Source organism: Solanum verrucosum, unplaced genomic scaffold, assembly GCF_900185275.1.
Source record: "Solanum verrucosum unplaced genomic scaffold, falcon-dt-bn FXZP01000086.1, whole genome shotgun sequence".
NCBI lineage: Eukaryota > Viridiplantae > Streptophyta > Magnoliopsida > Solanales > Solanaceae > Solanum > Solanum verrucosum.
In genome coordinates, this window is record NW_026020100.1 from 601866 (window position 1) to 614613 (window position 12748).

Below are 12748 nucleotides of genomic sequence, written 5' to 3' on the forward strand. Positions count from 1 at the left end.
AAAACAAGATGAGTACTGCTTCAATGTAGACTAGGTACCAGCAATCAGGCATATCAAAAACGCATTACATCAGTGGGATAATCATATTTTATTACACAAATTTCAAATTGATCAAGAAATTGAAATGAGAGGAAAACTTTAAAATTGAAAGAGTAGCAGATGGATCATCATACAAATGAATTTGCAACAGAGTTTGTAGTTATTTGAAATATGTACACTTTATATGTTTGTGAGAAAACATATCAAAATTCTTCGATTTAATAGAGTGATTTGCTTATCTATTAACTAGTAGAAATTTTCTTATCGGATAGGCCAGGGACTCCAAAGCTAGTACTATCAAGCACTAGAGAGAGCACAGTGTGAAAATCATGTTTTATAACAGAAATTTCAAATTGAACACTTAACACTAACAGATAACATAAACGAGAGTTGTGCAATCAATCATTTACTGTGGCAAAATATAGATAACAACTCCCCTAATTTCTTCATAAAGAATGTTGATCAACTATACAACTTTTTTTTAAAAGGGGCTGCACATGAGATCATCTTCATCACACGCTGTCTACATATAATTCACTAAAAAAAAAGGTGTAATTGCGGCAGTTCTAAAGGTATATAGGCGGTTTTGAACCACCTCAATATGCATTTTTAAGATTTATGGCGTCTTCTGAAACCGTCGTTATCCTGTCTGTCACAAATGTTAAACGACGGTTTTCACTAAACCGCCATAATCTTAAATGATTTAATACGGCGGTTTCATTTTACATATTATGACAACTGTCATTTTAATACATGATAAAAAATTATGACAGTTATAACTACCGCCAGTTTTAACTGCCATATTACAACAGATATGTTAACCAAGAAACTACTTCTGTTTTGATCAATCTCTTGAGTTTGATGAACAACTTGTCCAGAAATGATACCCCAACAAAAGCTTCAAATGAAATATCACAAACTCCAAATGATGAACCAGAGAATAGAGGCACCCCTATTTTAAATGAAATGGTGCACATTGGTCACACGGCCAAAACACTTCTACTCACGATTTTTTACGGGTATCTGCAAGCCCAAAGAAAAATTGATCCAATAAAAGTTTAGTAAAGCTTTATACATTTCTTTGATAACGAAATAGAAGAGGAAATAGATTGTTGCTTAATGAATATCAAAAGTGCAGGCTAATCAAATTTTCTTTCCAAATGAAGGTTACCTACCAAACCAGCTATCTGAAATGTATGTCAAGTTTCCCTCTTAGGTTATAGTAAGTTATCAACGTCACACCTCTTATGGTGCAGCCCTGCCCCAAACCTGGTTAATGTAGGCTTACTCGAGATTTCCACTTACTCAAGGTTAAATTGTATATATCCTCGTGTTAATTTTTAACTACTAAAGTAACCTATTGAATTTGATATAAACACCTGACGCGAATTAATTTTTAACATCCCTCTTACTGTCATCTTCTGTTTAATTTTATCAAACATTCACAGCTTATGTGTATATTTCAAGATCTTTCTTTTTTTTACCCTAAACAGTAAGGATTTTAAGTTAACTTACCTTCATTTTTCTTTGATAATTTTTTTTCCTTTTAAGCATTAGAGCACAACACAATTATCAGAAGACATTAGAAAAGTTGAATGACAAACTAAAAGATAGCTTTAGGTCTTGGTACTTTGTAGCAGAAAGTTCCAGGAAGTACAAGCTTGTACTCTTGAATTCTTCGAAAAAATTTATTATGTAAGAGGCACAACTAGTACTAGTTGTATGAGGAGATTATTTTATTGATATTATATTCTGATGTGTGATATCCATGCTTTATTTTCCTGGGTGGCCTTTGTTTCTCTTTGTTACTTTTCTCTTTCCTCCTTTTTTCTCATTTTTTGTTTTCTCTAAATCTAATTTGAAACAAATTTAATTACTCCCTTGGTTTATATAATGAAAATAATTTATCTTTTTATTTATTTATTTTAACAGAAAATATTTTTAAAAAAATATTATTATTATTATAATTAAATACTATATAATATAAGATATTAATGATAAAATTTTAAATTTCAAAACATAATTAATAAAACTAAATTAGTAAAATGAATCTCTAATATAAATACAATTGAATATAAAATGAAACACTTATTATTGTATTACACATTAAATACTTAGATGTTATCAACATAGAAAACATGGTTATGATCATTATTATTATTAGGCATTTGACTATAGAATTCATATATATTTTTATTGTATTTGAAATATATAGAGTTAGAGTTGAAAATAAAGTTATGTTTTATTTTTGCAAAAAATTATTCAAAATAATATTCATGTTATACTAATATAAAAAAAGTGAAAAATGAGGTGAAAAAAATATTATACCAACATATTTCCAAATTTAAAATATACCTTCAGAAAAAAAAGGTTGTGTTTCAAATTTTCATGGTCAAAAATCTATTTTAAAATAAAGTAAAAATTATTTTATAAATAAATAAATGATTATTTATGTTTAAGTGGGTCCTAAAAGTAGAAGTTACAAGGACATGAAATATAAAGGCAAAAATGTTTAAAGTACAATAAATGAAAAATGGGAGGAAAAGAAACAAAAATAATTTTAGTGGTCAATTTTCATGGGATAAGTGACCATTCAAAGAATTAACTTGAATTTATTTATGCTCCAACCTTTAGTTATATTTTCTGTTAAAACAAATAAGTAAAGAAATTATAAGTATTTTCATCCGAACAAACTATGGGGGCAACTAAATTGATTTCAAAATAAAATTTAAATTAAACAAAAAATCGAGGGAAAATGAGGAAAGAAAAACAAAAGGCCAAGAAGGAAAATAAAGCATGGGTCCCACAAAGCAGAATATAATATCAATAAAATAATCCCCTCATTCAACTAGTACTAGTTATGTCTCACACACAATAAAAAAATTCAAATAGTTCCCATATTGACATATAGTTGTGTATATATAGATAAACATATATTTAGTATATAAAAAAAAATATTTTAGACTAACAGATTATGTTTGAAATCATCTTTTTCATTATTATTTTTTTGAACGCAAATATAAGCTCTCTATATAAACACATAAGTCAATACATAAGACCTATCGTATTTACAAAAATAATATGTGATAAATAGCTAAGAACATAAAGTCAGTAATGTACAAATTTTATAATGTGGTAAGGAAAAACGTGCAACGCGCGTTCCCATAGACTAGTAAAAGGAAAAATTATTTAAAATATTGGATTTAGCTTTGATTTTCATGTCGTGTTTTGATATGAGTTAGGCATTGTATTTATGCATTGTTGATGCATTTGTGCTAGTTATACACCTAACAACATGTTCTATCTATGTATCTATTGAAATTCATGATCAAATATAATGTGTTAAAGACCGAGTTATTTCCTCATATGTGATGTTGTGGAGTTGAGTTGTGAAGGTTTGAAGATTGAAATATGATATATTGATTTGGACCACGTAAGTCTGAGATTAAAATATGAATGAGGTCGTATGGGTCCAATTTGATATAGAAACGATTATTGAGTCGGACAACTATGATGATATATGAGGACCATTTCATGAAATCATTGATATGACCAATTACGTGTATGCAATTTTAATAAAATATTTTTTGTGGGGTATATTTTCCTTAATACCAAACACACCCTAGCTTTTTCCTCATAATGAAGTTTTGGCTTTGACTTCTTAATCATATAAATCAACAATTATATACTAACATATATAATACATAAACTCCTCATATTTAGAGCTAAAATGTCAAAATATGAGTCATCCTTTATTTTATTTTTTTGAGACCCACAGTGATATTGCCCAAAGCTTATTATGTTTTCACTTTGTTTAATATTTTAAAAATAAATTTTTATTTTCTTTTTTCACTTTTAACAAATAAAGAAAAACAATAACATTTTTCTATGTCTTAATTTCTGCATTAATTCTTCGTTGACCAAATTATTTTTCAAAATCTAATACTCCACTAAACATTAATTAATTGAGATAATCTAGTGAAATAATTATATCTGAATATCTCAAATTCATATGTAACAGGTAAACGTGAGTAGAAAAAAAAATAGTAAAACGTACAAATTGCGTGCTGAGTAGGATCGTTTGGACCTTCTTTCTTTGTTTGCCGGTGTGCTGCCGTGGAACTCAAATGACCACTCATTCTCCGATGCAAAAGGAACCAAACAACACTCATCAGCCCAACATGGTAAAACAACTAATGTTTGTATTTTTCCATACCTAATGTTTATGCGATCGTTTTTATTTTTATAGCATTTTTTCCTCTCCCTAAATGTCTGAAATAATTGTTCTGTTGTTTTTTTTTTTTTTGGGTGGGGGAGGGGGGGGGGGGGGGGGGGGGGGTTGTATGACTTGAATCAGTGTTGCTAAAACTTTACTTTTGTGTAGAATTTTAAAAAATGTTTTTTTTCGAGTTATGAGTTGAAATTAAAGGACATCTGTCAAAAATGTGTATTATTAAAAAAATTGATAATTGTCGTTTCCTCAAATTGAATTTATTGCAAAATATCCTCATTGTTCAAATTGATAGAGTATTAGTCAATTAAAATGCTTAAAGAGGTGTATAAAGTAATTTAGATTAATACTCTATTGAATAACTTTTTAAAGGATGGATAAAACTCGATACTTAGAAAATGTTACTTCATAAGCAAAAGTGCCTCAATAATAAATAGGGCTCACCACATGCCAATGAAATGAGCACTGTCCCTAGCGAGGATTAGTGCCACCCTGAGAGTCCATACATGCATCACAAAAAAAGATGCAGTACTTGACAAAAGAGAAGTAAGTACATGTGAAATAGTACTTTCGTGATGAGGTGAACCCAAATATAAATAATATAAGTTATACTAGCACCAACTTATTGCACATACTTCGAATAGGCAATATTAACTTCTAAAGTTCTCAACTCTAAAGTAAGTTTGTCTAGTATAGTTTCCTTTTATAAAAAGGTTGAATTTTGTACAAGTTTTATCTAAAATAATATCTTCTATATCATTAAGAGACATATATATATCACCCTCTCATAACTATTAATAACTTTGATTTTATCTCCATTAGGCAATAGTAATCAATAATTGTTTTTGTTAGGTGTTTTTTCTTATTATTTTGTGTGCAGTTCAATTGTCCCAAGTCCTTATTTTTTAACTTTATACTTGCCTCGTATTAGGATATTGTGTTGCTCTTTCAGTACTAAGGATGTTTGCTTTACTCCAAAGTCAGCTTACTGGTTTGTTAAAATTTTAGGTTGAAAATAGTTTAACATCAATGCATATTGCACTATGGTTGTGTTTTTTTCTTTTTCGTTTTTCTGCAAAGATAAAGATTATATGATCATATCGCTTTAGATGGACAAATAATCTGGAGATATTTATTTTGTGCATCGAGATTTATGCTTTAACTACAACAGATTGTGTGTGTTGCTCTAAAACCCCTATTTTCTGTCCAAAAGAAGATGTCGAGGATAATACTTGGATATATTGGACATGTGTCTATTGCAATAAGCATGTGAGCTAATGAAACAAGGGGATGAAAACATGATTTTGTTTCCTCATTCTTCATTCTATACATATGGTAATGTTGGTTCTGAATTTCTTGTCTTTTCTTATGAACTTGGAGAAAAAAAATTGTGAAGTTTGCGGTGATTTTGGTATTCAAGAAGCAATTATTACCTGCTATCAGTGTAAGAATGTTGACGTGCACCAGTAAGTTCTCTCTCTTTAACATGAAAGGGCAGTAAGGTGAGCTAAAAGTCATGACTCTCTAATTAGCACTTGCTTTATCACCTTGTGCATCGTGCGTGCGTGCGTGTGTTTGTTCTTTGTAAATTTTAAACATTGTCCCAATCCTAAACCCCTTCTGTTTTGGCTGACTTGCCATTTCTAAGAGAGAAATTGATCTTTTCACACAAGGGGCTACTTCTCTCGAAGGAAATTGCTAGTTAGATTACCAACTTTGTCCCCCTTTTTTGGTATTTTAAATATGAATGAAAGTGGAATAGAATTAAAAGACTAAATTGAAGTGATATTACCTCTTAGGGAGAGTAAGAACTTCTTCGAGTTGTCTAATCTTTTTGGCATTTTTCACAACTGTCGAACGCTAATAATATTGAATATTGGGTTCCACCTAAAGGATACATTGATTTCTTTATGTTTAAGTTTCAAAAGGTAATATATTTATAAAGGCTTAAGTAGTCATAGGTTGTAGGTTGCTAGCTCCTACTATAAGCATCTGATTAGTAGTAGCCTTTATATGTAGGTTGCCAATTCCTGCTACAGGCATACAACTAGAACTAGTTCTAATGCAAATATTAGTATAATCTATTCTTTCATTAGCATGTTGTGGCATTTAATTCTTTTAAATATTGTGTGTATCTTTTATGCATACAGTAATCTTCTTGTTCTAAATTTTTATGTTTTTCTCTTCCTTTCAGATATTGCACTGTGGGCTATTGGGAAGATGCACCGGTGGACTGGTGTTGTGAAGAATGTCATATTCGCAAGGGGGTAATGTTTTCACCGCATGGACTAGAAAATGAGTGTTTTAAGGGATCCAAGTTGCATGCCTCTGCAAAGATTTGTTAGAGTACGGTGCAACTAAACAAACATAGTAAGTTTCCTCGGAGGCAACATATTAATTGGGAAAAGGAGGTACGGACCGGAAAAACAAGATATCTACCTGTTGAAGAAGCACTTGGTCTGTCATCACGTATCAAGAAATATGGATCTGCGCCGATAAATATTGTCTCCTCAAGAGTTGTGTCAACCAAATCTCGAAAATTTAGAAAGCCTAAAGGTTAAGTATTCACCACCATCTTTTGCATTCATTTACTTGGTTTGATTTGTCCTTTTCTTATACCTCTATTCTTTAGAAATTTCATTTTCTATCATATACTCTAATTAAAAAAAATTCAATGATGTTGATATTATCTTTGAAAATGATTTCTGTTACATTGTCAATATTTGTAAAGCTTTCATAGCAAAATTAATTTACTTCTATACTTCTATTCAATTTGATGTAACCTATTTTTTAGGTTTGGGTGCCTCTACCATTCTTGAACATAGGACTCGCGATGTTGTGAACAAGAGTCGCATGATGAATTTACCTATGACACACCCGTGTGATCCTGCTCTAGTTCCTTCCTGGAAGTAAGTACCCTTCATGAATGCACATTAATTACTAACACAGGGTACACCGAGCTCCAAAAATATTTAAATTCAGCTCATCTCTGTTTTTGCATTCTAGCTTTTTTGGATGACCCATCTTTGCTAGGTTGCCCATAGAATTAATGGTTACCTAGGGATGCCATTAGTATCACTAAAAAATTGAATAGGGCACTGTAGAATATATGTCTAACTATGGAAAAGAGTTCTGCTCATATATAGTTGTGAGTCATGATATAATGATACTCTGAATATATAATGTTTAATGGGATGGCAATGAACTTGATTCCTATTATGTGTAAATTCCTTGAGGACTTGAAGTTGCTGCCACTCTATGTCATTGTATTATGGAATATGGACCATCTCATGTTTTCAGGTATGGGAACAAGAAATTGTAGTTGAGTAGGTTATATGTGAACCATACATTGTTTGTTTTCTATTTTTTCAGTTCTGTAACTTAATGAGATTTAGAGTGAAAAACAACGTTTAGCTTTATGTGAAACTTTCTCTGTATTTTTTTATGTCTGATAAATTGCTTCATGGATCTTTTTGTGTGCTTGAAACTCAAATATGCTTTTGTTATGCGTCAAAAAGCAGAGAAGTTTTCATTTGGTTATTTTATAGACTACATATATATATATATATAGAAGATCCTTGTTTTACTTGAAGAATTTGCACCACTCAACTTCGCTTCCCTATAATAATTAGTCTTTTTTTGTTGCATTTTAGGGGAAGGTTTGACATCTTAGGTGCTCTAGAACTTGCACCTAAGATATTCCAGGCTCATCCTCCTTGCAGAGTTAGTCGTAAAGTGTATGAGTTCTCGGGACAATTGCCCGATACTCTTAAACTTGAACTAGTTCCGCGTGGAGATATCTGGCCAAGTTTATTTTACAATCATTGTCCGGGTAAAGAAGACATTGGACTGTATTTCTTCGAAAGTGAGAAAAAAAGGTCAGATTTACCCTTATATCTATCTTAAAAGGGATAAGGGTTGCAAAGTAGAAGTGCACCCTTGCCCAGGATTGTTTTTAATTACTAGAAATTGATCTGCATTTCCCATTATATGTAGGTTTGAGGGATATATCACTTTGGTGGAGTTCATGCACAACAAGGATTTGGTGATGAGAACTCTTATCAATGATGTTGAGTTAATCATACTTGCATCCACAGCCTTGTGCAGTGATTCTCAAAGTACATTTATAATCTCTATGTTCTTTTCTCATTTTCTTATTCTCTTTCAATGCATCTCACCTTGTGGATGTTTTTGTAGGATGGAACAACGAGCACTTCCTGTGGGGATTATTTTACCGCTCGAGACATGATACAAACAAATGTTCTAAAGGAGGAAGTCGTGATATCTGAAGTAATGTTGAACATTGTTGTCTCGACAACTACTAGATTAGTATAAGATGACAAAAAACAATAACAAGGGAATTTGTGGCCAATGCAATATTCGAGTTGTTCATTATCATAGTTAACCATATAAAATCATTACAAATCTTGATAAATGAGTTCCCCTTTCTGTTTTTACAATGAATTAATGTTGATATTCATTTTTATGAATGAGAACCGCCTTTCTATTTTAAATGAAATCACTTTTCAGTGTAAGAATTTGTTTTGTTGACATTTGAGTATGTATCTTCATAATAGTTGGTTGAAATAACTAATTACCTCTCATGACTCCTGGAGGGGGTTCACAAATAGAGAGGCAAAAACATGCTTTCAGATATTTTACAACTTATGTTTCCCTCAAAGATTCAGGTGTCATATACCTATTTGTTCCCATGATAAGTCCCTGTTTATGATTCGTGCCCTGTTCCAAAGTCACGGAGAGCCCAAAATCAGCAATCTTGACAATTTTGGTGCCTACAGGGAGAATATTGTTATGCTTGTTGTAGTTGCAACTGAGGCCTAAAAGAATATTCTTGGTGTGATTATTAACTGAACTATGTTTTCTTGAATCTCTTCTATTTGGGTCATGATTTAAACAATCATCTTACTTTCTTCTTTCACCATTTTAATAAACGAGAATGATTTTCAGTTAACTTTAGCTAATATTTAACTGATTAACTAGTAGGTTAGATGGGCAATAATCATGAATATGCAATAGAGTTTGAAATTGAACTAGCACACTTAACACTGACACATAAGTTGTTCTCTTTATCTATTTTGGTCCTTTGAAATTTCACCTTTAGTGGATATTTCACCTAAATATTACATTTATTTATTAATTTGCTTCTTCAATTTTTTTAAATATTACCTTCATAACTTAGGAGTCCCATAACTTATACTATCTAATTTACCTATTCAATTGCTACTCTTGTCTCTTAATATCCATAACTTTCATGTTTTTCAAATGGAAATGACGTTTTAAACATTAATTCTTACTATATACCCAACAACTTTTTGTCCTAGTCACCTGTTTATGCCGTCTATATTGTTCGAGAAGAAGGGCAGTAAAAAGCCAAACAGTCAATCCTCTTGTATTCTAAACTCTGAAATCATGCGTAAAAATTAACACAAACGGAGCATAAGAAATTGAAAATATTCCTCAACTCACAATTATCGAACAATCAATAACAAGGCAGGATAAATCATTTTTTTTTATGGATCTATCTATTGTCACACACACCAATTCAGGTGCCATATACCTTTTTGTTCCCCTGATAGCAGAGTCCCACAACCATTATTTTCTAATAACTCATTAATCTTCTCTTCACTTGATGAAGCCTCTTTAATGTACTTGGCTGTTTCAATCAAAAATTGCTGACTATCTACTTGGGAAAAACCCCAGAGGAAAATCATACATGATTGGTTTTGGGAACAAACTTCCAACTCAAGCTCATCATAGAGGTGCCTCTGTCCCAAATATGTCTCCAACCAAATTGGTGGACTGCTCCATGAGTTTCGTTATGGTGAAGATTTACGAAGGTGTATAAGTTATTTTTGCAGATGAATCGAGAGTTTATATATATAATGTCTTTGTAGGTGCTATATAGTGGCAGGCTGAGTAGATGGCTGCAAGGGATCGAGCAAATAAGCTCGAGCTTGTCTCTCTTTTGATGGTCTAGATATGCAATATTGATTAGTACAAAAGATTAAAGTGTGCACCCAAGAAGTGTGGTGGTTTTACATATGAATGTTGTGTATGATTGTATGCAGAAAGTATATAACAGTCATTCCAATATCCTTACTATGAGTTAGTTTCTTACAGTGGGCTGCACTTCCCATATGAAAAATCTAACAATAGTTGCCGGTCTATGGCAATCAATTTCCATTTTCTTATCCGTGGGAGAGCACTCAAGAGAAGCTTCGAGCATGATAATAAAATTCACACGAACCAAGATAACACTCCCCAAAACCAATAGTACTTGACAGGTAAACATTGTTTTTAAATTGGTGACAAAAGAGAGGACACAAATATGGAAAAGCACAACAGATAAGTCATAATAATAAGGAAACCATAGATTTCTAACCTAGCAATTCAATCATAATAACAAACTCAACTTTGCAACACAGATATAACAACTCGCCTTTCTTTATAAAGAATGTTGATCAACTATACAACTTTTTTTTTATTAAACTAATAAGGGGCTGCACGTGAGATCATCTTCGTCACACGTTGGCAACATACCCCCAAAACAATTCCAAAAGAGGCTTTGTTTATATATATATACAAATCAATTTTTATTATGTATCTAACTATTGTCAGTACTCAGTACCCTTCCACAAGTTTCATTCTCTACTTCCTTCAGATCTGTCAATTGCCTCACGAATTTATGATTGCCAATCTTGAATGTTATCTTCTTGATTGGTTTGTCTAGAAGGGGTTTTGGATCCAGCAATTGCCTCGAGAATTTATGATGGCCGATCTTGAATGTTATCTTCTGGATTGGTTTGTGTAGAAGGGACATTGAATCACTTTTCTTCTTCCTTGTCTTTGCTGTGTTGGCTACTTTGGATGAATTCTGCAGAAAAGTATGGTTCAAGAGCATGTCCGCAGTCCAACGCGTGCTCGGATTCTTCACAAGACATTTTTCCAGAAAATTTTGAGCCTCATTTGACAACTTTGAATTCTGAAACTTTGGTTCCTCAAACTCGATTTTGTCCAACACATCATCACTATCTGCGTCTTCCCACAGCGATGTCCCCGTAATCAGCTCATAGACAGTACAGCCAAGAGCCCAAATATCAACTTGTGAGGTATACTCAGTGTTAATCACGGATTCAGGTGTCATATACCTTTCTGTTCCCCTGATAACTCCCTGTTTTTGGTTCATGCCCTGTTCCAATGTCACGGAGAGCCCGAAATCAGCGATCTTGGCAGTTTTGTCCCTGCCCACAAGGAGAATATTGCCAGGCTTGATGTCGCAGTGAATAATTCCATTGTTGTGTATGCAACTGAGCCCTAAAAGAACATTCTTCGTGTGTTTCTTAACTTCAAACTCCGACAGTGATTTGCAGTTCTGAAGACGATCGGCAAGGCTTCCTCCTGAAGCATACTCGAGCAATAAGTCGTAAAGATTGACGTTATCTTCAAAAGAGACATTAGCTCCGAAACAGTGAACAATGTAAGGTGAATGTTTGAACATTCGGAGGATTTCGACTTCTTCTTTCAACGATTGAGAAGCACTGTAGTTGCATGACTTGAGGGCGATGAGAGATGGAAGAGTAACACCACGAAATAGCGTTAGACGTAGAAGCTAACGAGACAACACCGAATCCACCTTGACCAAGAGTTGTGCCTCTCTTCCACAATAACCCCGCCATTGGAAATCAAGAATTGGATGTGTAGTATATGATATTGTACATACTAATGAGAGTAATTTATAGAATATCTATTTGTTTATCCTATTTTGACTTGAGATAGAGTTTTAAATCCTAATAAAGTTTCCAAATATTACCATTACATAAAAGTTCTTACGAATTGGGTTTCCTAAAAGTTTGTTGAAATTACTTGGGCTTGAAGACTTTCTTTAAATTGTTATTTTATTTTATTTTTGGTTACATGAGCGGTATTAACAAATTTATAACGCATTTCCAGTCAACTTGATGAACCCTAGCTTCTTAATTCCTTCCTAAACAAGGCAGAGTCATCATATTGAAAATCGAATAACGTTGTTTTGTAAAATACCGATGAGTATATTGGTTTGATGAAATAAATTATGCCAATATTTTGAAGAAGAAAAAAAACGATTGCCTTTATTGATATTCTTATATAATTTTATTTTATTTAATTGATGTAAACTGAAAAAGACCTAATAACTATTGGTTTAAATTTTAATTGTATAAGGTTAAAATAGGCATGGAGACAATCAATAAACTATTAAGAAGCCACCCTGATAAAAGTTGTAGGATCATCACGTCTTGTAACACATCAAATTCTACTTTACTGAATATTACAATTTCTCTAAGCAATTTTTATTTGACATCAAATTCAAAAAACATGTTTCTGTAATCCAATATTTATTCAATATAGTTAATTTGCCGTTAGCTCATTTCTTAGTTTCAGAAGAATCTGATGTAGAAGAACTCGAGCAGGTGGTCTTGT

At 32.3% G+C, this 12748-nt stretch overlaps 2 pseudogenes; one reads left to right on the forward strand and one right to left on the reverse strand.

The window, feature by feature from the left end:
* Positions 1-4166: 4166 nt before the first annotated feature.
* Positions 4167-8559, forward strand: LOC125824968 (uncharacterized; annotated as a pseudogene).
* Positions 8560-10895: 2336 nt separating this feature from the next.
* On the reverse strand, positions 10896-11967 carry LOC125824969 (mitogen-activated protein kinase kinase kinase 20-like; annotated as a pseudogene).
* Between the last annotated feature and the right edge of the window lie 781 nt (positions 11968-12748).